Genomic DNA, 23,599 nt, shown 5'->3' on the forward strand with positions numbered 1-23,599 from the left:
CTCCCTCACCCAAACACCCCCCCCCCCCTTCTTGTTGCCTCCCCCCTAAGTGCTGCCCTGCAGTTCATCACTGAATGCATGCATGCCTGCACACGGTACATATGTATTTTCTCATAACAAACTCCTGAAGACCCAGAGCGGGTGTGTGTTGTTAGGTGACATGTCACCACCACCCCTCTGTACAAAATAACAACACACAGAGTTAGTGGGGAGCGAGCCCCCCCCCTGGTCCATCGCTCTCAGCAGGGGTTATTGATTGTGACGTGCGCTTGCAGTGCACCTTCCCAGTCGCCTGTCAGCCAGATGCATGCTGGCAGGTCGAGGTCCGCCCCCCTCCCCCTTGACAGCTCCCGCGCGGTTGGGGAGGGGGAGGCGTTTGTCTGAGAGCCAAACTGAGGGAGAGAGACAGCTGGCGGGGCCCTCCATCTCTCCCCTCTGTGCTCTCTGTGTCTGCAGAAGGTGAACCCCGACCCCGTGACCCCCCCCCCCCTCAGTCTCGCTCTCTTTGTCGTCGCTACAAGGTGAGGGGCTGCCCGCGCACGTTACCCTCCGTTTGAGAAAACCCAGGTCTGTCACTGCGCATTTCTGCTGGTGTTTCACCCCCTCAGGGTAAAGATGAACCGTTTCAGTCTGTTCTCCACATTACTGTCGCTTTTCACCGCCACGTTTAGTACGACAAACCCCCTCGCCCCCCCACCTGCGCGGCTTGTTTAACGCCAGCCCCCCTCCAGAAGGTGCAGAGACAGGTAATGAGTTCGCTCGGGGGAGGCCGACATGACTGCACGCATGTGAGAGTGTGAAATTACCTGACACAGCTTTCAGCGGCGCAAGGTGCTCCCCCGTCTGTGTGTTCGCTGCCGTGGGATCTGCACACACACGTGCACACACACAGGCAGAGAGAGAGAGAGAGAGGGGAGAGAGGTGGGAGAACGTAACATATGCCACCTGCTTTAATCCAAACCGTCCCTAATGGCACTGTAAGCGTATGAGGCTCCAGTGTGAAAAGTGCCCTTTCGAATCAGGGAAATATACATTAATGCAGGAAATGAGTCATTAGCATGGTGGTTAAACAGGTAGCATGAAGTCCAACTGTGGTCAGCTGTTTGGACGAGTAGGTCGATTTGCATTTAGCCAATGACATACATGTTTTCCATGTCTGAAATTCATATTTAAACCACAGTTACAAACATGTTTTAATCATATTCAACTTGTTTCCCACACCTTCATACCCTTACCAAACCTCTAATAACCAATAAGTTGGCTTTTTGCAGAAGAAAAGACAGTTTCCTGCTTTCTTTCTATATAAATTGGGGATTTTAAATAATGTATTCATTCATTGGGACAGAGTGGGACATCTTTATCAGGTGTCTCCTAACTATAAACTCTAAGTCAAGTCTAAAGTATTCTGTATTTCACCAAAGCTACATAGATTTCCAAATCACAATTCATCTTTTTAACTTGAATACACTTCACCACATTTCCCTCTTTTCAAAGGACCTAACCCTAGCTACTCCAACATATGTTAGTTCCCTTTGTATTTCAGATTTGACCAAGATCGCATAAAAAGATGCAGTTGAAGTTTGGTAATATAAAAACGTTTGACTATGCCGACCTTTTGACCCCGAGACAAAACCGCTTGCTAACCTTTTAACATCGCGAACAAAATAATATGACATGCCCCTTGTGCTCTTGGCACAACATCGAAATGTTGAAGGGAGAGTTTGCATGTTTGCAGCAGGGTACGAGGTGCTTATCCATAGTCAGTGTGTGACCTGCAGTTTGGAGAAGCAATGGGCAAAACTGACTCACACGTTTTCTGCAAAGTAAAATGACATGAAATGGTGGCTGTAAAGAGCCAAGTGAAGCCTTAGCCTCTGCCTCCATTTACATGCACAGAAACCTATAGAACCACAGCAGTACGTTGCTTTGGTTATTCCTCTACAAATCCACTCTAGGTAATAAAGTGACTTCACAACCACCCCATGAAAACATACAATTAAATTAACACCTCTCTAGTAGACTTTACGTCTGAACAGTTGTAAGGGATGTTCAGGTGAACCTACTTGAGTTAATAATCCACTTTTTGTGAAGCGAATTGTCCCCGTCAACAAGCTGTAAGCTGAGTTGAAGCAGTATTAACTCCTCTGCTGCATCAAAGTGTTTCTCAGAAAGGTGAACAATGGACTGAGAGTAATAACCCGCCCGTGTGGGGACAAGCCCGAAATACTAAATGGATCATAAGAAATAATCACCCCGGGGTTGCAGACAATAACCCCCGCCTCCCCCTCACAGTATCTCAATCCATTTGTCTTGGAAAAGGAAATTACTAAATCCAATACAGTTCGATAAAAATCTGGCCTGTCTGGATGGGCTGCTGCAGGATAATGCGGCCTGATAAAGGCGCTCGTTTCCGGCCGCGCGCCATCCGTCATCCGGGGGTCGCTCCGCTGGTCAACTGTCTGCGGCTCCGACAGACGACTGCAGATCAGCTGCTCCCCCCCACCCCCCCCTCCGAGTCACAAAGTTTAGTTGTTGGTGAAATAGCTCGCGATGGCCACTACAAACTGCTTCATAACCATAGACTGTATATATAAAGTTCATAACGCAACTCTCTGACTTCATAATGACAACGATGCAAAAGCTTTTAACATATATTGCTCTCGGTATAGAATCAGGGGATTAGCAGGATTCATTTAGTCCTTCACAATTTGTTTTATTTGTGACCTCAGTCTATTTTGTCGTCCTTTTTCTATCTTTACCCGAGCGATAATGTCACATTAAATCACTTTATTTCCCCCCTTTCACAATATCTCGTACACAAATATACGTTTGAATACTTCTCATTTTTTGTTTAATCTGTCACACCAAAACAACATGGATGAAAAAGTTTAAAAATGAAGCATTTTTTTGTCTCACCTTGTCTACTCTTCAGATGTATTTTGACAAATATTGACTTTACCAATAATGCATGATTTATAATAGCAAATTTGAATAATTGTGAATCATTTTGAGTTTAATAACTGTCATCCATATGTAGAGTAGTGTTAATGTGCGCTTTAGGTTTTGTATTGACTTTTTTACGTTAACTTCGCTATTTTTATATAACTATATATTTGATTATTTTGTAATTCTTTAATAGAGCAAATGTTACAAAATCCAATTGGCCCCAAGGGATGAATAAAGGGGTTCTGATCAATGCACATGGAACAAAAATTGAGCATCATTTAGCCTAGTCTTGTTTCATTCGTCGTCATTTGGCGGCTCCTTATTTCCTGAAATGTAAATACACTGGTAGACCTCTTGTGTTACCATGACCTCTGACCCTTGTAGGATCACGACTGCTTAATTCTACAGTTTACATTCCATAAACGTGAGCATATCTCAGTGTTTTAAGTGTAAACAGAAGTCTCCTCACAGCTGTGGGCATGTGTTGTTGGCTCTTCACAGTACAGTTGAAGAGATCCACTTAAGAGTTGCTTAAACCACTGCTAAAGGATTCCTCTGGATGTTGGAGTTCTTTTTTTTTACCAAATAGCATGTAAGTCCTTTAGCTTTTTAAAGAGAGCCTGAGAAACCCTAAGCACTATGAAGTCACACGTGTATTCAGGGTGTAGAAATAAGACACAGAAATGAATACTAATCGCCCATTACGATGCAGATTTGCTTAACAAGTCGCCGCGGCTGGCCTGAGGGAGAACAGGAAGCTTCGTCTCTTGCTTTAAGGTGCCGCATGACCTCGGCACGACCTGAGATTACACGGGGACAAATGTTGCTGCTGCTAATGAGCCCGGAGCGGCGGGGCTCAAAGAAAGGTGTAAATATTAGGACGCTATCACACACGCAGACAAATGTATAGTTAGCAAAGTGAAGATCCAGTAAATGTTATTAAGGGAAGCAGAGAGAGGTTGGAAGCAGAGAGAGGTTGGAAGCAGAGAGAGGTTGGAAGCCACTCTGCAGATGAAAGATGGAAAGGCCCTGATGGAGATTTGCTGCAGATGGAAAAAGCGAAAAGTCAACATATTGTTCAGCTAACAGTTCAGGTTTTGGTCAGAAAATTAAAGTGAATCTTAATGTGAAATGGGTTGCTCACAGTGACTGTGTAGAAAATGGCTTTGTTTATTTTTTAGGCTTTAATCTTTGGCTTTTATCAGGTGAAAAATGACATTAGTCCAATCTAGTAGTTTGCATTTTGTTTAAGTTCTAGAAACAAGTTGTTATGTATTAGAAAACGTCTTCTTGTAGTAGCAAATATTGACATTTTTTGGGTTGAGATTTTTTTTTTCTGGTATCGCAACATTTCTAAGGACCCTCATTAATATTATGCTGAATATCATGGAGGTATTTTATTGACTTCTAAGCTTGATTTCATTTTTATATTTTCATCCATCGCTTTGTACCTCTATTTAAACCTTTACAGAGTGATGATAAAACACCTTTAAAATGTGATATATTCACATTTGCATCAATTCTGCTCACTTTGAGTCAGTGTTAAAATGTGCAGTTTCCACAGAGGTGTCCCTGCTCTGTTTTCCTCAGCTTGTTAGTGATTTGACTGGAGAGGCCACTCTGGTCACCGCCACCCTTCTGAAGGCTGGATAATGTGAGCGTCTCCATTCGATTCACGTCCCTGCCGCAGCATTTCAAAAGACACTTAATTTCATACTTGTTTACGGCTCTCTCCAGAGATCTAAAGTTCAAAATCGCATGCATTTTTAATTCCAAATTAAGCCAGGGAAAAAGAAGAAGGAGAGGGAGGTGGAGGGGGAAAGAAATTCCCATGTTCACTACGCCACATTTTGACAAACATGACCTCCTCTCGCTGGGGTGGAGGGATTAAGTGGAACCAAAGTTGGCCCATCGCCGTACCAGGGTTTAAGGCTATTGGGGCGACAGATTAGAATATCTCTCCCCCTCTCGAGGAGATAAGAGCAACACAACCATTAAAAAAACGCTGCAAAACATAATGAACTGGTGATCTCCCACCACCATGTGTGAAGATTTATAAATCTTCAACACAGTAATGCAGATTTTCCCCTGCGTCTCCTAATGCCTTAGACATGATCTGGGTTATCAAAGGGTGGAAACATCTCCCTGCTCATTGTCTTTTCCCGGAGGAGCCGTAACTCTCACCCTGTTTTGTTGCCGTATTCCGTGTCTTCTTATCCCAGATAATTACAAATATGTCAGCACGCGTCTCCATATGACGCGTGCTGACGGCGGCACGTTGCCACGGCGATACATCTCACCCCTCTCCGCTCTCAATTAGCTCCCGGAGCTGCAGGTTAATGGAACTTTTGATTGGGGGAAACTTGGTTTTCCTGGACGCCCCGGCTTCCTTTAGAAGGGGGGGGGGGGTCGACCCCGGCCTTATCTGCTGCTGCAGAAAGACGAGTTACTCTTTTCCAACCCAAGTGCATCAAAACCACGCTTTTTATTTGGCTTCCTCAACGATTGACTTTGAAGTTTGTGTAAGGGAAGCAGGCTGGAGATACACAGTCAAAACTGGTATGCTAACATATTTGAGCTTATGCGATACATTTGAAAAAACAGGGCATAAAAGACAGATACAGTACTTTTAAATGTATCAGTTTGGAACTACTTGTGCCTTTACAGCAGTCAAAGATGTTAAACAAATGTCTGCTAAAGAGACCGAAGTATAAGTACACACTGTTTCAGTTACAGTGGGGCAAAAAAGTATTTAGTCAGCCACCAATTGTGCAAGTTCTCCCACTTAAAAAGATGAGAGAGGCCTGTAATTTTCATCCTAGGTACACTTCAACTATGAGAGACAGAATGAGAAAATCACATTTGGTCAATAACAAAAGTTCATCTCAATACTTTGTTATATACCCTTTGTTGGCAATGACAGAGGTCAAACGTTTTCTGTAAGTCTTCACAAGGTTTTCACACACTGTACTGTTGCTGGTATTTTGGCCCATTCCTCCATGCAGATCTCCTCTAGAGCAGTGATGTTTTGGGGCTGTCGCTGGGCAACACGGACTTTCAAATCCCTCCAAAGATTTTCTATGGGGTTGAGATCTGGAGACTGGCTAGGCCACTCCAGGACCTTGAAATGCTTCTTACGAAGCCACTCCTTCGTTGCCCGGGCGGTGTGTTTGGGATCATTGTCATGCTGAAAGACCCAGCCACGTTTCATCTTCAATGCCCTTGCTGATGGAAGGAGGTTGTCACTCAAACTCTCACGATACATGGGCCCATTCATTCTTTCCTTTACACGGATCAGTCGTCCTGGTCCCTTTGCAGAAAAACAGCCCCAAAGCATGATGTTTCCACCCCCATGTTTCACAGTAGGTGTTCTTTGGATGCAACTCCGCATTCTTTCTCCTCCAAACACGTCTAGTTGAGTTTTTACCAAAAAGTTCTATTTTGGTTTCATCTGACCATATGACATTCTCCCAATCCTCTTCTGGATCATCTAAATGCTCTCTAGCAAACTTCAGACGGGCCTGGACATGTACTGGCTTAAGCAGGGGGACACGTCTGGCACTGCAGGATTTGAGTCCCTGGCGGCGTAGTGTATTACTGATGGTAGCCTTTGTTACTTTGGTCTCAGCTCTCTGCAGGTCATTGACTAGGTCCCCCCGTGTGGTTCTGGGATTTTTGCTCACCGTTCTTGTGATCATTTTGACCCCACGGGGTGAGATCTTGCGTGGAGCCCCAGATCGAGGGAGATTATCAGTGGTCTTGTATGTCTTCCATTTTCTAATAATTGCTCCCACACTTGATTTCTTCACACCAAGCTGCTTACCTATTGCAGATTCAGTCTTCCCAGCCTGGTGCAGGTCTACAATTTTGTTTCTGGTGTCCTTTGACAGCTCTTTGGTCTTGGCCATAGTGGAGTTTGGAGTGTGACTGTTTGAGGTTGTGGACAGGTGTCTTTTATACTGATAAGGAGTTCAAACAGGTGCCATTAATACAGTTAACAAGTGGAGGACAGAGGAGGCTCTTAAAGAAGAAGTTACAGGTCTGTGAGAGCCAGAAATCTTGTTTGTTTGTAGGTGACCAAATACTTATTTTACCAATTCATTCATTAAAAATCCTACAATGTGATTTCCTGGATTCTTTCCCCCCATTCTGTCTCTCATAGTTGAAGTGTACCTAGGATGACAATTACAGGCCTCTCTCATCTTTTTACGTGGGAGAACTTGCACAATTGGTGGCTGACTAAATACTTTTTTGCCCCACTGTATATGTATTTTAAATGCACTACCTTCTGGTGAGGCAGTGGTGCTGGAATCAAAGAAGAAGTTGAGGTTTTTGTGTTTGTATCGCTCTAAAAGTTTGGATTGACTCCACATTATTCAGCCTATGACCTCAGCTGTTTTGTGAACCGGTGATAGTGCTCTAAAAGTTTGCCACCAGTTATTTGTTCTTGGATTGAATTTGAGAGAAGTGATCGTATACTGTACATGATCCGCATGGTAATCAGCTCAGGTTCAATCTGCAACCCTGCCTGCTGGCTGGAGGTACACATCTAGCTGAGAATAGAAGACATGTTAACACACGTATATCATTTATGTCAAAGTGAGTATATGTTACCAGCAGACAACATCTCATATAAGATCATATGAGATGAGATAAGATATGATATACTTGTATTCCGGATAGGACATAAGCATTATACTGTAAGTCTAAAAAATACAACAGTATAAATAAAAATAACAACAATTAGAATAAGTCAAACACAGAGAACTTGAATTTACACATATACAGATTTGGAAGAAGAGTAATATGATTAAAACCAGGTCAGATAAGAGGTGAGGACATCGATATTAAATAGGCCATTGTCAAAGAGATGTGACACTGTTAAAAAAGTCAAAGTCGTCCACCTTAAGGTGTAGTAGTCACAGTTTTTACAGTTGAATACCTTTAAACAAGCGTGAGTCCATGAAATAAAAAGCATGCGTTATGATTTACTCAATGACCTGCTTTCATGACTTATTATACGTGTATTTGTTTAAGATTCTGTGTGGCTGATTGTCCCTAAACACACATTTTGGAGGGTACATTGTGGATTACAGTGTTCCCAGCTCCACTGAATGCATCATCGAGGAGGGAGAGGAGACATCTTCGGCCTCACACTGTCTCCACCTCGCCTGGGCAGGAGGTCATGGAGATTACCGGACTCACACACACACACACTCAGCCTCGCGCTCAGCATCCCTCTGTACAAACCTCCTCCGGCCAAACACAACCCGCTATCAGAGGATGACACCAAACACCCGCCCGCCGGCATCTTCCTCCTCCTCCTCCTCCTCCTCCTCCTCCTCCTCCTCCTCCTCCTCCTCCTCCTCCTCCTCCTCCTCCTCCTCCTCCTCCTCCTCCCTTTCTTCCTCCTTCCTCCGAACGCATCAGTGAGTTTCACTTTAGCTTGTTTGCGGTCATGTTGCAGGCAAGGTGACAAGAGCGATACAAGAGAAAACATTTCCCATAATTTCCAAAAGAAAGAGCTTACGGTGGAATTGTTCTCCATGGGGGGAAATCTGCCACCTCTCCTTCTTCTCCCCCTCCTTCCCCTCAGTTTACCTAACTCTCCAAAAAGGGGGGAGATGTATCCACACACACACACACACACACACACACACACACACACACACACACACACACACACACACACACACACACAACCCTCCTGAGGAATGGCTGGCGAGCAGAAGAAGAAATGCGGCCTGACAATCTCCCCTTTCCCTGCGGCGGCTGGATGCCAGAAACGAGCGCCGATTGTTCGGAGAGATCTTTTACCGAAGATGCCAGGGATTGGGAAAGAAAAGACTGCAGGACACCGCTGTGTCACCTAGCATCAAACAGCCCTAAACTCTCCGTCATGAGATACTCTGCGCAAAACAGGCCAGAGAGAGGAGGAGAGAGGTCTTCATCTCTTATCTGCCTTTCCTCTCGCTCTGTCTTCTTCTTCCCTCCAAGCCCTGATGCCCCGGGACTCTCACACACACACACACACACACACACACACACACACACACACACAGTCATGCAAATCACAAACAGTTTGACTAAAGAAATAAACAAGTATTAGGAGGAATACATGGAAAGAATCTTGCCCTAATGTGCATTCCCAAAGATATTGAAGTGACTGTTATTTTGTATATATTGACTGTTGTGTTTGTATCTTAATGTGTGCATATGTAGAAATGTGATTGTGTATATAATATATAGGATATACATATTTTATACATGTTTTTATATATATATTTGTATTTTTGTATTCGGGATTGTTGGAAACAGTATTTCGATCTCTCTGTCTGTACACACAAACGGAAAGATTGACAATAAAGTTGACTTTGATAAGAATCTGAATTATTGTATTAGTATTTATCTTACTCTTAGTATAAAGCTAATGTGTTCTATATAGAGGGAAAAAAGCACACATTAGTCATAGAATACGAATTAAGCCAAATAAGTACACAACCTAAATATGGATAGCAGATGTTCAGATTTAAAGAATCCTGAACTGATTTCAATCCTTCTTGTTCTGAAAAATGTAGATGATACATTTTAAAATGCAGGATAATGATATTAAACAGCTTGTGTCTGATGTCAACGTTTGTTCTCTTCACAGGTGTCAGAGGGTGAGGGGAATGTTATGGAAGATGCACATCCAAAAGTGACCAGCGTTCAGACACAAGGTGGGTAAAAAGAGAAGGAATAGATTCTCAATAAACAACTAGAAGACACCAGGAGATAGTAAAAGATATCAGTTTACTATTCCACCCGAATGTTTTTTTCAAACTATTAATCTAAAATCAAAAGAGAATAGTGTTTTGTCAAATGTCAGAGTCTGGAGCCATCAACTTATTTAGCAGTAGTTTGAAAACTGACTTGATGGAACAACTGTCTGATAATGCAGCGCTTTCTGTTCTTAAAAGAAATGTCTTATTTCAGAACCAGCTGAAAAAAAGTAGTTTTTTGCGACACTTAGTTATGGAATTATTAGAGGGTTTGAATGTGGATTCCTTTACTTGTTTAACTCCATAAACTAGGTGACAGTGTTTATGCGGCCAGAAGACATCAGAGAGATCAGTGTGTCCTCCCTGTTGTAATCTAGGCAGGACTCCCTAAACAAAATAACTTCATCTCCCTACCCGTGTTTGTTCTCTCAAGAAGTGTCTGGCCCTGCATTGTGAAAGAAAAGTTTCCTGTCGTGTTTGTCATATTTGAAGCAGCTCGGCCCGTTTTGAATAATTCAGCGGCTGCCCGGTCGGAAATAAAACATAGATAGTTATGAGGCACAAATATGAACATACAGCATCTAAAAGCATTAAGGAAACAGAGCTCCGGAGCGACAGATGAGGACAGTGTGTTTCACTGGCTGGACGGAGTCTTACCTCCCCCCCCCACACACACACATCACCCCCCTAATGATGTGTGGCCTGTCAGAGACACGCAGCCAAATGACATGCAGGACTACAAAAGCCTTCGTCCGAGTTTCTCTGTCTGCGCAACTCCCTGCAAAACAATAACTGGGATTCAGCAGCTGCAAATTGCACTAACATTTCCCCATTCTCTCTCTGTGAATTATTAATGAGAGCCAAACCAAAAAAAAGACACAGAAAAAGTGGAGAGGGTGGGGTGGGGGGAGAAATATCCACAGCATGCCCGAGCAGTGGAGAATGCTATGAAGCCGTAATTATGCCAGAGAATGAGAAATGGAACAAAGTTGTTGGAGCCAGAAACTGAGACTAAGAGCTGGAAATGTCGAGCTCAGAGGCTGAAGAGAAGACGTTTCATTATGCAAAAAGCCAAAGGATCTGCAGGATCGACACAATTAAAACCGCGAGGTACAACACATTAGCATCCGTGTCTGTCAGGTTTGCTTTGAGAGTGAGGGAAGAAGGAGAGGTCAGAACGCCCCACAATCTACAGCTTCTCACTCCAAATGTGTTCACTTTTTCAGCCAGACTTAAATCAATTGTTGCACCAAATGTAAATGAAACAACTTACTGCCTATCTTGAGAGCAATTTACATGTTTTTATAATATGTGTGTATCTGATTGTCTCCTATAAAGAATAAGATAAAGGTATTATCTCACACACTTAATGACAAATAATTAATACAATTGAAATTAGTATGAATACAGCAACAAGTTGTTTTCACAGAAGACAGAGATAAGAAAATAACGTAATAATACAATGTGAGATTAATCCCAAAAAAAAGAACCAAAAGTAAAAACATCTTGCGTCTCTTAGAGATACAGAGGAACATAATAGCGTAGATAAATAAATACAAATGTTTACTGAGGCGGATAATGGTTTTTATTAAATATCAGATAAAGTATTAATATCACATTGTAAAAATACTAAAATGCAAGTAAAAGTGCCACATTCCAAAGAATATACTCGGAAGACATTTTAGATTATAGGGAAATGTTTTATATTGCACTTGAACTCAAATATTTTAATGTGTGTAGATGTACAGTAGGTAGTGTGCTGCATTTCAATGCTGATATGTTTTTATAGTAAGTTGGGCTTTAATATATTTTCTTTTACAATCTTTTATTAAGGACATTCAGCAGAGAATATGTGTTCGGAGCAAATGCATCATCAGATTACCATAAGAAACATAGTTTAAGTTTAAGTTGTGTGTAAAAATGACAAAATATTGTTGTCAAAAGGTTAGGGTTTTTCAGATGTAGAAAAGATTACATTGAGATACAAACACTCACACATACACACACACACAATGAGGAGGAGGCAAAGGAGTCCCTCAGGGATCGGGAACCGTGTGTGTGTGTGTGTGTGTGTGTGTGTGTGTGTGTGTGTGTGTGTGTGTGTGTGTGTGTGTGTGTGTGTGTGTGTGTGGTGTGTGTGTGTGTGTGTGTGTGTGTGTGTGTGTGTGTGTGTGTGTGTGTGTGTGTGTGTGTGTGTGTGTGTGTGTGTGTGTGTGTGTGTGACTCAGGGTTGAAGCAGTCCTGCTGTTAAGACGTCCTGCAGTGTTTCCTGGTGCTGCTCCGCCATCTAGTGGCTGCTGACAGGAAGTGACAACAGGAGGTAAAAGTCCATTTCAGAATAATATATATGATATGTTTTATAATGATTGATCATGAAAGTGTTCTCAAAGCTGGTGAAGGTGCAGCTAGTTTGAATGACTTTGTATACTGCAGGGTAGCTGGTGGATTTACTCCAGGTGGAACTAAAGTCTGATTTAACACTTGATTATATTTCACATCATTCATCCACATCTGTGAAGTAACTAAAGGTATTAAATGATGTGTAGTGGAGGAAAAGTACACCATGTACCTCTGAACTGCAGTGGAGTAGCATAACATGGATACTCTTTTAAAGTACAAGTATCTAAAATTGTACTTAAGTACAGTATTTGAGTAAATGTACTTCCCAGCTCTGGAATCAGGTGTAGTTTTGTACACACACATGTACGGTGACTACATAAAAGCAGAGGAATTAAGTTCAGTTAAGTAAGACAGGACCAAATATGGAACATGTGTAAAAAGTAGTAGAAACATTGTGATTTAAAGGATATAAAACGTTGTCTTAAAAATGCACAAAACTTGAATTTAAAGTAAAAAAAGCTTAACTTAAGTATTAACATCAGTATATATATACTGATGGATTGAGATTATTAGGTAATGCAAAATGTAAATCAATGATCCAAAAGGCATTGTATGGTGATTTATTTTTAAAGAATTCATAATTTAGTATGTTGAAACAACATAGGTGGGAAAATGAAAGTATGGTGTGTACAAAATAATTGAAATGTCCTAGTTTGTCCCAGAAAACAAGTGATAGTATACGTGTACTATCGTATCGTGTATGTCAATAAAGAAAACAAATATTGTTGCTTAAAGGTGAATATCCAGTTTCCTGGTGCTGCTCCGCCCTCTAGTGGCTGCTGACAGGAAGTGACATCACGAGGTTTGGAGTGAACAAATCAAACCCTTTTAATGTGCGTGGTATCAAAACGATCCATAAATATATACAGTCAGAATCAGGTTTATTGACAAGTAGTTTTACACATACAAGGAATTCTCTTTGGTGTATTACGGTGCCTACACAAAAGCAGGAAGAGGAATTCAGTTAAGTAAGTAAGTCAAACATGGAACAATTGTAAAAAGTACTTGAAAAAGTATAATTAATATAAAGGACATCAGGATTTATTAAACTTTCTCTTAAAAAAAACAAGTTGTCAATATTATAATTAAAAGTAGAAAAGCTTTACAGTTAAAAAAGTTAAAGCATTGAACACACATTTGTGTATTATGTGTTTAAAGACATTTTCAATGGTGTAATTGTAGAATCCCCAGATTAAATATTATCTGTTAGTGTTCATACTATTTACTTGAATCTTTTTTCAGTTCTTAGTTCTTTGTTTATCTTGTGATTAGAGGAAATAACCAAAACATACTTGAGTCAATAAGTGTAGAAAATGCAACCTCTTCACTTTTTAAAGTGAGCATTTCTCTAATAGCATTTCTGCTCATGTAAACCTCTGTGTATGCATGCACCTGTGTGTAGTGTGTGTTTGCAGTGTGTGTGTTTTGAAGCTCCTGGCACTCCTGTCTCCTCCTCTCAGGGTTCAAGGTCGCTGTGCAGTTATTTCCAGCTCGTCTTCACTTTGATCCGTGTCTGGGAATGACAAGGTAACGCAACTCGGGGGGGGCAGCTGTGTTACAGGAATGCTGCCACGGATCGGGAGAGAGAAACTAGATCCTGCCTGACAGTGTCTCCAGGATACTCCACCAGACTGGACCCTGACACACACACACACACACACACACACACACACACACACACATAGATAAACACTTAAACTCACAGAAACAAACACTTGTAGTACACACAAACAACCAGATATAGCTGCAGCTGTGACACATGACCTCTGTCAGCATCTGTTTGTCTGTCTCCCTGTCAAGGTGCATCAACGAGACGAGGTGTCCGCCAGGAAAAAAACGGCATCAACAAGGATCTGCTCCTGAAATGTGGAAGATGGATGGAGCGGCAGCTTTAAGGGCACATAATGGGTGTGAGGACATTTATACATCCCCTTTTTATTAAGACTTCCACATAAGATGCACCTGTGTTCCCTCGCTCCTCCAAAACACTCCTCTCTCCTCAAGGTGCATTCAGGGACCGAGGAACGTCCTTTAAAGTGGAGGGTGAACCTTTTCAGCGACCTAGTTTTAGGCCAAAGTCCAGACACTTTCTTTCCACCTAAATATTAGAATTAGAACTGCAGCGATTCAATATTTAATAGCCCAAAGAAACCTGGCAGAAAGTAACCACGGATTCAAAAATACTTGAAGTAAAATAAATCAAGCAAAAGAAGCTTAAGTTGATGTTATGAAAAGCACACTTTGCCCATTAACCCTGATAGTGGTAAGTTCATCCTGTGAGTTTTCTAGTAACTCTTACTGTCACTGTTTACCGTATATGTCTCTGCTTCTTGACAATAAGACTAGTTCAGTATAATCATTTCTTTAGTGCTCAACGAGTATCGAGGCCTGTTTCATGTCTGTATTGATCATTAGGACTTGTCAGAATATCTGGATTACTTCCCCAAGATATATCATATTAGCACATGATTGCATTATTTATATATACATACATTGTTCATTTCATATTTCACTTTATTCTTTAGCAGAACATGTACCAGCTTTTGTAGTATTTTAGTCAACTGTATACTTTGTATTTATAGTGTTCTGAAAAAAAATCAGCAATTCTGTTTTGTAATGTCATGTCAGTGACACACAATCAATGCAGCATTGTGTTTCTGCTTTAAACAAGTGAGGATCTCCCCCTTTTGGGGATTTTAGTCCAACTGTATTTGCAGTTTTTTGAATGGCTTCCGATACTTTTCAATACAACAGAAAAGTAGGACTGTTGACATTTAGAAACACAATACTATGGCGTTGAACCCCCTCCCAGGTCATTGAGCATGCCCTGCTAGCTAATTACAACAGGGCCTGTGGTTGTCTGCACCCCTGCCTCCCCCTGTCTGTGGGGGACGGAGGGAGGGTCACGCAGGGGTGGCGAGGGGGACATATGTCTGACGAATGTGCCATCTCCATAATTAGCAACATTAAACACGCCAGGCGCTGACGACAATCAAAACATTTCACTTGTTGTCAATTATTCATCACTTTGAAGGTTCTGAAGGGGTCGTTAATATGGAAATAAGCCTGCGATGCTAACAAGGTTGCAGTATCTGATTCCAAATCATTTGGGCACAGATCACCCCCACTTTTTCTTTTAGGCTAGTATTTAGCGTTTTCTTGCCTTTTCTGTCCCTTTTATTGTGTGTTTTCGAGTCTGAGACATAATTGAAGAACATCAATCAATCAATCAATCAATGTTTATTTATATAGCCCAATATCACAAATGTTACATTTGTCTCAGTGGACTTTACAGTGTGTACAGAATATCAGTATGACACTACGACACCCTCTGTCCTTAGACCCTCACATCGTACAAGGAAAAACTTCCGAAGAAAACCCACAGTTTAAAGGGAGCATGGGAGAAACCTCAGGGAGAGCAACAGAGGAGGGATCCCTCTCCTAGGACGGACAGACGTGCAATAGATGCCGTGTGTAAATTGAAAAGATAATACATTTGCAACATAGGTAGTCCAAATGTTTGGAAATGCATGTGTGTATAATAGGAAGATTATATCCATCCAGGACCTATGATCCAGGACCACAGCCACGACTCAAGATCCAGGACAGAGGAGCGCAGGATCATCCATGACTCCGGATCCCGGCGTATATAGACACCAAAAAGAAAGACATTTGGGGAAGCTGGGTTAATCGGAACATGAGAGTACACTGGTATAGACAGAGAGAAGGAAGAAGTAAGATGTCCCCCGACAAACTAAGCCTATATCAGCAAAACTAGGGGCTGAATCTAATCAGCCCTAACTATAAGCTTTATCAAAAAGGAAGGTCTTAAGCGCACTCTTAAAAACGGATAGGGTGTCTGCCGCCCGAACACAAACTGGAAGCTGATTCCACAAATGTGGAGCTTGATAAGAAAAGGCTCTGGCTCCCATTGTACTTTTAGAGACTCTAGGAACAACCAACAACCCTGCATTCTTGGAATGCAATGCCCTAGTAGGACAGTAGGGTATAATGAGTTCTTTAAGGTAAGATGGCGCCTGCCCATTAAGGGCTTTGTAGGCGAGAAGAAGAATTTTAAATTCTATCCTGTGTTCTATAGGGAGCCAGTGTAAGGCAGCCAGAACAGGAGTAATGTGGTCCCTTTTCCTAACTCTGGTTAGTACACGAGCTGCAGCATTTTGAATCAGCTGAAGCGACTTGACTGACTTCTTGGTACACCCTGATAATAAAGAGTTACAATAATCCAGCCTTGAAGTAACAAATGCATGGACTAGTTTCTCTGCATCGTTTTGAGGCAAGATATGCCTGATTTTTGCAATGTTACGTAGATGGAAGTAGGCGGTCCTTGAAATTGATTTTATGTGGGCGTTAAAGGATAAATCCTGATCAAATATAACACCAAGATTCCTTACAGTCTCACTGGAGGCCAAATTAATGCCATCCATAGATAATTTGTTTCGTAGATTCTTCGGGCCAAGTACAATAACTTCAGTTTTGGTCGTGTTTAACATCAAAAAGTTTAAGGTCATCCACGTTTTTAAGTCCTTAAGGCAGTCTTGAATAACATGAATAAGACATTCATGAATAAGACATTCATGTTCTTCAATTATGTCTCAGACTCTAAAACAAGATTCTTTTTTTAAACATCTAAATCTATTGCAGTGCTTGTTTTGTATAACTTTTTTTTACTTTATTGCACCTGGTTGTTGTTGTTTTCGGATAATTTAGACATACTATGATTTGCACGTTGTCTTGGAGTCTCTTGGTTATCATCAACGAATGGCTATCAGAATGGATTTGCACGTTGTCTTGGAGTCTCTTGGTTATCATCAACGAATGGCTATCAGAATGGATTTGCACGTTGTCTTGGAGTCTCTTGGTTATCATCAACGAATGGCTATCAGTCCAACATCAATGAGTTTCTGAATCTTCTGAGCAATCACTGGATTCTTTAATAGATAGATTCTATTATAACATGACAATGTTTACCTGTAATGTATGTTCCATACTGTAGTATATGTACTAGGTGTTTTTTTAACATATTTTCGACATACTATGAGTATGTATGTATGTGAGTATGTCATAGTATACTATGAGTTTTCTGAAATACTGTGTACTGTAAGACTTTATGTGACATACTTACTATATGTCATCCTTCTTCTCTTTTCTTTAAGTATTAGCTTACCAACTCAAATGAGTTAGGTACATTATCAAAATGGTATATCTACTATGGCCTGTGACTGTTTTTCTTGATCTTTTTTTCAATTTTTACAGTTGTTTTCTGTCACCAAATGTACCAAACAACATTCAAAATGTACAACAAAATAAAGAGCATTGAAATATGTTCAGTTCTTAAGTTAGCCATTCGGTCGAGTTTTGTAGTCAGTGCAGGTTTTGAACACTAAGATATTTTACAGCATGTTTGAATACCAGAGTAAAATAAATAAGTTTATATATTTGTATCCACAGCTAAAGTCAAAAACGATAATTGTTGTGCATTTTGAAACACACAGTAGGGCTACAATTAAAAAGTTCAATAACTACTGTATTTCAGTCAATATGTATTTTGTACTTCCACAGTGTATTTTCAAATGATGTCCCTTTATGCCTTTACACACTATATTTTGGAGGTAAATGTTGTACTCCACACCATTTATTTTTACAACTTTAGTTGGTTACTTAAAAAACCTAATTCATTAATTAATTGTGATATATTATTATAGGTTATGCTGCTCCGCATGTTAAGGCAGGGTGGGGTTTATAAGGCAATCTAAATAAACCCCACCTTTATCAGCCGCAACATTAAAGTGACACTAACAAAGCATCCAACAAGGTCAAGATGTTCACTTTTTACTGTGCTAATACCTGAAAACTGTCCTTTCTTTTTCAGATTGTCATGCTAAATTGAGATGGGTAGATTTTCTTATTTTTTGTGGGTTGCTTAAAGCTTCCATACATTTATTTAATAGCAGCATTTCAACATCTTGTGGCCTCATACTTGAACTAAATTACATTCCAATGGTTTCTTTTTAATTAATGTTAGTTGCACTCGAATTGACCTGAAAAGTCATATTTGTAATACTGATGGAATATGTTAGTATAATAATACATATTTGAATGTCTGTGTTTCATCATTAAACCTGCCTGGGTGAATGCATAAAATGACTTTGTGTGGCATTTTATTTATTTATTTCAATGAATTAAAAAATATATATTGAGCCAAAACATCTTTATGTATCTGAAGTTACCTACTGTAACTCCAGTTTCTATGAGTATAGGTGTAGGTAGGTGCACCCCGCGCAGCACTGAAACACTTGTAGTCCACGCCCACCTGCGAGGTGGGCCCCACCCTCGGGCTCCCTTCCGGTATAAATAGGAAGGAGGCCCGGCAATCTGCTCCCACACAAACAGCTTTTCTTCAGCTATTCGTGGGGCCCAGAACTTAGAGGGCTTCGCCTTCAGGCTTATCAATTAATGTAATGAACCTTGACATGCACTTGTCAAGGTTCAGAGGCAAATTTTGCAAATATGGCAGTAGCTTAGATAAGATATACTTTATTGATCCCAAGTTGGAACATTTGCGTTACAGTAACAGTTGTAAATATGCAGTGGTATTTATTTGTAAATCATTTAGTATAATCACACAAATTCTGTGTTTTATATTTAACAATTCTGTGTTCTTTATTTATTGATTGTTCAATACCTGACAAGGCCGGAGATGAAATATCTACATACATCTTATAAGAGTATAATACATTATGTATAATATCAGTTAAAATAAGTGCTTCAACATAGTTAACATTGCTGGAGGTATGCACAAATATTGATAGATGTCTTGTAATGCACTATTGAAGAACCTGCGACCCAAGTTTTTCATTCAATGCATAACTACACCATAGTTGTGTAGGCCTATATGATATGTCAATAAACCTTAGAAAATCTTGAAAGGGATGTGCAAAATAGTCATTATATACAGTCTTTAATTAACTATTAGTAGAGAATAATGAATATACTTTATAGGGATCCTATTAATATCTAATAATAAAAATAATGAAATTCAATAACATGTTTTAACCACTAGGTGTCCCTTTATATCAGCTGTGCACCTTTATGGTGTAAATACAGCCTATTGGATCAAATATAAAAGTAAGCCGAATTAGTGTTGATACTGCAAGGAGACATATTGTGTGAAAAGAAATGTAAGATGTTGTTTAATTGCTGATATATTTATGATCCACGTCACGTTTTCAGTTCCTCATGTTTGTCTAGAAGTCTTCTCATCAGGGCTCTATAAATACAGAACTACGGCAGATATGTAATATTTAATGCAGCTGAACCGTGTATTACAATGCCGTTATGTGATGACTTTCAAAGAGAAAAGCAAGCACACTCGGAATAAAGTATTTTTTAAAAAATGTTTTCGGTCTGTTTCCGGTATTTGTTAATGACGATGTGCTGTGAGATGTGAGACTGGAATTGCACAGGGGAAAATAACGTATCTTAAGATGCGGATTTTGTTAAACTAATTTGCGCTGTGGACCAACACTATACATTGACGGGGTAGCAATAAAGATAACACAATTAAACTGTTACACAACATAACAGAAATAATATCGATAGCAGCGTCCCTAGCAACCACCTTGATAACAATGAAAACGTTCTATGGACGCAATTTCCTGAAGTAATCTTCGTAATAACTAGCAAACTAAAGATCATGTACATCCACTGCACACATAATCTGAAATAACAACTCATATTTCTCGCATCAAATGACATCAAAACGCATTTGAATGGCTAATCTAACTTTAAAATAGGCATTTTCCACCGAGAATAAAACGAAGTTCGGCCATGTTTTTTTTTTCTGCAGGGAGAAATTTGAAGATCACGTGACATAGACGCCAGCCATTGGAATGAATGATGAAAAAAAACGGGGTTTGTCAAACAGAGCACATGGTGTAGTCCTAAACGATAGCTGGGGATTCTGGGTAGTGCCATCCTTTACTCCGAAAACATAAACATATTTGTTTCTCCAAATCGAAGGGGAAAAATACAAAAGCATTGCACACAATTTAAACCAATCAATGTTGTGTAATTAACAAGGATAATCTGGTGTTTTTTAGTCGATGAGTAGTGCAGATATCACTGTAAAATCAATCGACAGTAAGGGGAATACTTACTTCCGGGTGTAGAATTATCCGTTATCCAATGAGAATGGACTTTAAGGGCAGCCGACACAAACAAATGCCGTGCTTCCATGAGCATCAAATCCCGCCGCAGATGGGAATACATTGCAATCAGTTGAAAGCTATTTGCGTCCCTTTATGAAGCTGAAGGAGCCTAGGAGCGTCACAACTGCACGCCACGGACACTGACCAAACGTCGCTCCTGGACGATTATGGAGTGTTCGAGAGTGTGTTGTGCAGACAGACAGGAGAGACTCACTCTGACAGGACACTCAGTACAGGGTGTGTCAGAGAGGAATGGAAGACATCCCTCAAATAAAATTGAATAAACAAACTGGGGGAAGACCAAGATGCAGCAGTGCAAATGTCTTCCCAGTGGAAGACATTTGCACTGCTGCATCCAATCAAACCGCTTGTATGCTGGGAGAGCCAGACCGCAGTTCATTTCCTCATATGCCAAAAAATGGAGGAGAAAATAATCGTAGCGGTAGGGAATCACCCGGTGCTTTATGATCAGTCCCTGTTCACCTACCAGGATACAAACCGGAGGAGCCAGGCATGGAGGGAGGGTGGCAGAGACAGTGGGTGAAACTGGTAGGTTTTCGCCTGTTTGGGGAGTTTATATCCAGTGTACTTCGTTTGAATGGACAGCTAGCAGACATAGACAGTATTTAGCCAGCATGGAATGTTGCGTAAAATAGCACCATAGACAGTAATGTCATAAATGTTCATCATATAAAGTGTAAAACCTTTTATGCAATTGACAGGAGAGATTCATGTGATTGGTTGTTGGTCGCGTTGCTCGCATGAACTCCCCAAGCTCAAGACACGCCCACCGCCAAGCAGCAACGCACGCCGCCGTGTGTAGGGGCCGTAAGGGGAACCTGATCTAAAGTCGTCATGGTGACGAGCCAGGCCAGAGCCCTCGCCACCGCTGCCCGTGAGGCAACCCAAGGTGGGCCTGGACCGAAAGGGCTGCGAGGGAGCCTCTACACGTTGTGTTTCTGCATGAAACACCGGAGGCCCTCATCATGCAGCGCGTACGCGCTCAGGGGATGACTGGAGGTGTGTGCAGTGCTGTCCACACTTATTATGACTGTGAGGTATATCTGGGGGGGGATGTGAGAAACAGTTGTTACTGATGACACAGACAAACTGTTGGAAAATGAAACGTTTTATTTTCTTCACAAAAATCCCCCCCCCAAACCCTATAAGTACCCTGCTTCTTCTTCTTCGGAGGCTCTCGCGGAGCAGACCAGGAGCAGGGGTGCCTCTATCCCCTCCAACTCGCCGCCGGGAGACCCTGTCTCTCGGGTGGCGGAGAAGCGGAGACATGTGACGGAGCCCCCGCGGCTGCCGAAGGGCGACCCTGACGCCGTGCTGCTGCCCCTGGGGGCGCTCAGCAGGCTGGAGCCAGCTGACATGCTGCCCTGTTCTGCGGCAGTTTTCATGGACTCCACCATGGCGTGGAACTGGGGTACAGCCCGTCCGGGCTGATTGGAGCATCCAGCAGCACTTTCCTGGCCGTCTCTGGTACGGATGCCTGCTGCAGCCAGAGGTGGCGCTGAATATGCATCACCCAAGCTGCAATCCTCGCCGTGGAGACGGTGACGGATGCGCACAGGGTGGGTGCTGTACTGGCAGCCTTGCCTATCTCCTCCGAAACCTCGGAGGGCATGGAGGGCTGCTCTGATAGTCTCACTATGGAGTGAGACAGCAGAGCGATGTTGTTCGCCGCTGCAGACGCCTGGAAGGCACACATGGTGCATCCGGTCAGTCTGGCGGACGACAACCTGGTCCCCGGGGGAGGAAAGCAAGGGACACCTTGCGGCGACCGTGCTGGCCTGCTTCACCCCGAACAATGCCGTCAGGTTCAGCTCCAGGGGAGGCGTGGTCGGAAAACCAACATCCGTCAACCCCTTAGTGAGGGGGACGTATGAGGACACCGGAGCCTTCAGGCTCCTTGGGGCCGCCACCGCTCCCTCCTGGTACTTGTCTGTACCCGGGAGAAACACCGGCAAGAACGAGGAGACCTCTCCAGGCAGATTTTCGATGATCTCCGGCAGTTCCTGCAGGATCCCGCCTATCGACGGCAGAGCCGTGATGGCGGAAAGAGGGACCGTGGGTATTTAGACGTTTCTTTGAGATGTCATATAGCTCATGGACTTATGAGGAAGCTCAGTGGAGCTGATTGTGTGTTCGATACTTGGGTTTTTAAAGTCCAACCCTCATAATAAATTAGTCAAACATGCAGAGGTTGTGCCACAAACCCTACTCAGATCTCATGGCATAGAGTGATATAAGACTGTTCTGAAGAACTGAAGTCTTAGGTTCGATCCTCATGAAGTCAAATTGGCTCACGAGGATAAAACACTGCCTTGGAGGATCTTGGTTCAATCTTCTTTTTTTGCACTGGTTTTTCAGGTAAAACATTCAAAATGAGGTAAAGAGTTTTTCATTTAAAAATGCACACACTGTGAAGGCTGTGGGTTTGATGCTTTTCAGGTGCAGTAATCTTTAAGGTCCAAAATCCCAAATGAACAAATGAACCTCTACGAAACATTAATGCCTCAGGCCAGATGGCGCAGAGGGATACCCTGCCGTATAGAGCTTAGGGCCCCTATATGTGTGAAATGTGGGTCCCGTGGCGGTCTGCCTTGTTACTGCAATTAGACTTTGAAAACTTGAAATGGTCATAAGTCATTCCAACGGGTGGGCATACATTTGCAGGATCCCGCCTATCGATGGCAGAAAGAGGGACCGTGGGTATTTAGACGTTTCTTTGAGATGTCATATAGCTCATGAGGAAGCTCAGTAGAGCTGATGTTGTGTGTTCGATACTTAGGTTTTGAAAGTCCAACATGCAGAGGTTGTGACACAAACTCTACCAGAGACCTGTCTCAGATCTCATAGAGTGATGTTCTGAAGAACTGTAGTCTTCGGTTCGATCCTCATGAAGTGCAGTGATTTTCACAAATACAACACCCACCCAGTGCAAATGTTTTTTGAAGTCCAAGACCCAAAGTGTAGAATTATATTACCAAGCGACAGAGTCAAACCAGGACAAATGGCTCACAGGGATAAACCACAGCCTTGCCAGGTTGAGCTGAGGTTTTGGGTTCGATCCCTATAAGGTGCATAGATTTTTGGAAGTTTAACACCCAAAGTGCAGAATTAGATTACCAAACAAAGGTTTATTGTCCCAGGTCAAATGGCTGACTGGGATAAAATCAATCATCTTTATTTGCACTGGTTTTCAGGTAACACATCCAAAATGGTGTACAGTACAAATGTTTTTTGAAGTCCAAG

General features: G+C 41.9%; 1 long non-coding RNA gene across 1 annotated transcript in view; it reads left to right on the top strand.

Annotated features, from left to right (window-relative positions):
- The window catches only part of LOC117539338, a 55,139-nt gene extending 39,739 nt beyond the window's left edge, over nt 1–15,400 (top strand). The window contains exons 5-7 of the long non-coding RNA XR_004567985.1: nt 9,599–12,027; nt 13,568–13,634; nt 13,908–15,400. This is a non-coding gene — a long non-coding RNA (uncharacterized LOC117539338). The remainder of the gene's footprint in view (nt 1–9,598; nt 12,028–13,567; nt 13,635–13,907) is intronic.
- The last annotated feature ends 8,199 nt before the right edge of the window (nt 15,401–23,599 follow it).

Source organism: Gymnodraco acuticeps, unplaced genomic scaffold (genome assembly GCF_902827175.1).
Source record: "Gymnodraco acuticeps unplaced genomic scaffold, fGymAcu1.1, whole genome shotgun sequence".
Classification (NCBI taxonomy): domain Eukaryota; kingdom Metazoa; phylum Chordata; class Actinopteri; order Perciformes; family Bathydraconidae; genus Gymnodraco; species Gymnodraco acuticeps.